The following is a 3,617-nucleotide window of genomic DNA, read 5'->3' on the forward strand; positions in this document are numbered from 1 at the left end:
GATAACTGAACCGTCTGGTACATGCATGTACTGTTCTAGTACTGTTCTGTACTGTTCTGTGTTTTTCTATTTCTTTTTTAATGCTTTAAAGACATTTACACAACACACAGAATACAATACTACTAACACTTTTTGCGATAATATACAGTACTTCCCATATATTGTATATGCATTGTAAGAAATTAAACTATGAGCATAAATTAGCATAATTACGAGTGAGTGGCGGGAAGAGGCCACATGAGAAGAACATGCCTTCGAGTTGTGATGTTATCGTCGGATCGATGAAGTTTTGAGTGTAGAGTAGAATCCGTTGTTAGATCAACTTTACAGAACTGAAACAGCCTGAGTGAAGTGTAATCACGAGGAAAATTGTGAAGAGAAGTCGTTATTTATCGTGAGTGGAGTTAAATACTTGAAAAAAAATTAATTACATGCATGCAATACTTGCAATACTAACAATTAAACAACTTACCTACATTATTTAAATACAATATTTACAACAGCTACATTACTTGCAATACCAGCATTATTTGTAATGCTTACAATACTGACAAACGAGATACAAAATAATTACGGTGTATACGAAAAAATACAACAAAGGTACTTTGATACACTACACAGTTATGCGCGGAGAGTAAATTACATTTCTTTTACAAGTCACTGAAATGCCCGAGGGACTTAAATGACCGGAGAATTGAGGAGCTGCCATTCTTTGTTGAAATCGTCACTTTTGTTGTTTTTAAAGGTAATATAATAAATCTTTCAGCGTGTTGGCGTAACTTTAATAAAAAGAAATGCCAAAAGTTCAGTGGTTCTTCTGACATCAGGAAACAGGAGAGAGAGACGATAAGGGACCGTTCATTTTTTTATTGGATAGAGGAGGCTGGTGGAATTTGGGGTTGGGCCACGCGAAAAAAAAAAAACAAACAAAAGACAAAGGGCGGGGGTGCCCAAAAACAAATTAAAGGAAAAAAAAGGGGGGGGGGTCTGGCAAAATTGTTAGGTAACGAAGTGGACTGAACATTTTACAAACTGATGAGAAATTTCCCTGCTTAAAGATTACAGGATGTTTGTTTATGACGAATTAAGAGTCCACGTAATAGGTCCACGTCTTGACAAAGCTGTTCATAGCTGTTTCTCAGTTTCAAGAGCTATGGCTTATTGCAGTTGTTTTCAGCTCCCTAGCTTTGTGGCCTCAACAAGGTATTGCGTTCTTAGAGCTGACATGTACCTCCATCGTTTTGTCGTTTATCTCGCATCCAACAAATATTTAAAACTAAGACAGTCGGCAACTGTCTTGTAAGTCTCACGGATGCTACCGGTGATTTCTTGTGTCTCAAGTTGTTTCTCAGGCAAGACTCGAGTTTCGGTCCTTCAGCGGACCTCGTCAGTTGCCGCTATAAGGTACACTTTCTCAAATGATTCAACAATAAATCTGTTTCCATCGGGAGGATCGAACGCTCTTCTCTTTCTTTTAACTTCTTACGGTATAAAATACCAGGTATAATTATTTCGTAAAGGAGGAGGGGGACATGCCAAAAAATCCCTTTTGGGGGGGGGGACAGTCATATGAGTAAAAATGGCTGGCTGGGGGGTCATACAATTTCCAAATGACACTCCTCTAAATCCCACCAGCCCCCCATCCCATAAAAATGAACGGTCCCTAAAGAAGATACTTTGCTACGAAAGTACTGTAGTTTAACAGGCTCTGCAATTTGCACTGGTCCAAAAAGCTGCTTCGTTCGTCCGTACGTTCTTTCATTCATTCATTCATTCATTCATTCATTCATTCATTCATTCATTCATTCATTCATTCATTCATTCATTCATTCATTCATTCATTCATTTATTCATTCACTCACTCACTCACTCACTCACTCACTCACTCACTCACTTACTCACTCATCCATCCATCCATCCATCCATCCATCCATCCATCCATCCATCAATCCATGCGTTCGTTCATTCATTCATTCATTCATTCATTCGTTCATTCGTTGATTCATTCATTCATTCATTCATTCATTCATTCATTCATTCGTTTGTTTGTTTGTTCGTTCGTCCGTTCATTCATTCATTCATTCATTCATTCATTCATTCATTCATTCATTCATTCGTTCGTTCGTTCGTTCGTTCGTTCGTTCATTCATTCATTCATTCATTCTTTCATACGTTCATTCATTCGTTTGTTCGTTTGTTCGTTCGTCCGTTCATTCATTCATTCATTCATTCATTCATTCATTCATTCATTCATTCATTCATTCATTCATTCATTCATTCATTCATTCATTCATTCATTCATTCATTCGTTTGTTCGTTCGTTCATTCATTCATTCATTCATTCGTGGCAGTTGTATATAAATGACGTTTATGTTTCTTCGAAACGAGAAAAACTTCATTCATTCATTCATTCATTCATTCATTCGTTTGTTCGTTTGTTCATTCATTCATTCATTCATTCATTCATTCATTCATTCATTCGTGGCAATTGTATATAAATGACGTTTATGTTTCTTCGAAACGAGAAAAACGTTTATTTACTTTTTATTTTGATGTTAGTTTCGTTAAAAACTTGTAAGCTGGCCACCTAGTTTTTCGCTTCTTAATTTGCACAGCAGCGAATTTCATTTGCGACAATTTTCTTTGAGCGGTTTTTTCGTCTTTAGTGAGTTTCTTTTTTTCTCGTGTACATTAAAAAACGTAAAAGAAGAGATTTGTTGAGTAATTTAACTATAAAAATTGCGACAAAGTTGAAAAGTTAAAAAAAATTAAAACCGTCTTCGTTAAAAGTTTAAAAAAACGACGACGATTCGACGTTCGATTAACATCATTATCAAGTCAACAAAGAGGGAAATGAGAACGAATATAAATATAAATTCCTAAGAGACACGAATATATGTGACGTCATCGCGATCCTGGGGGATCTTCTCATTGCGCTGAGGCGACAGACTCGTTCCCATTCGCTATTTACGTGTTTGGTGGGGTGAGAAAATTGGATACGAGGATGGATTGAACCACGCGGTCTAAAATATTAGCGGTCGCTATTTTTCCCTCTCCTCTTCCCATGACACCCCGCGCGCCTCAATCCAACCTCGTATCCAATCTTCTCACCCCACAAAACACGTAAATAGCGACTGGTTACGAGTCTGCTGGGGCGACGTTATTTTGCGATAATGTCGTCTCAAAATGACGGTTTCTGATTGGCTCAAAAACTGTCATGTGAGCATGACAGCACGGCACTTAAATGGTTTCGGCGCGCACAGATTAAAATTTTACGTCTGTGAATGAACATGCGACGTTGGATGGTGTTGTCTCTTAATTATTTCTTTTCATTTGAGTTTACAAAGCTTTCGACACTGTTCAAGGACCACTTATAATATTTTTTGTGGTGAACATGTACCATATACAGCGGATACAACTTTTTTTCTTGAAGGTAAGCGAAAAATTAGTTAAAGCCGTGCAAAAATACTTCTCTATTAGTAAGCACCGTCCTTAAAAGGCTCTCTTGACTGTGAAAACGGCCAGTCGCGGTAAATAACAATGAGCTTGACTTCCAATAAATTATGGCATTTTCAAAGCAAAAGAATCTGTTTCTTTTTTGATGTCTCTTATCTCTA

At 37.2% G+C, this 3,617-nt stretch overlaps 1 protein-coding gene across 3 annotated transcripts in view; it reads right to left on the reverse strand.

Moving 5' to 3' along the window:
* Window positions 1–3,617, reverse strand: part of LOC146476315 (adenosine receptor A2b-like) — a 90,900-nt gene that overhangs the window by 40,954 nt on the left and 46,329 nt on the right. The window lies entirely within an intron of this gene.

The sequence above is a fragment of the Pavona decussata genome, unplaced genomic scaffold, assembly GCF_977016875.1.
Source record: "Pavona decussata unplaced genomic scaffold, jaPavDecu1.1 SCAFFOLD_78, whole genome shotgun sequence".
NCBI classification, from domain to species: domain Eukaryota; kingdom Metazoa; phylum Cnidaria; class Anthozoa; order Scleractinia; family Agariciidae; genus Pavona; species Pavona decussata.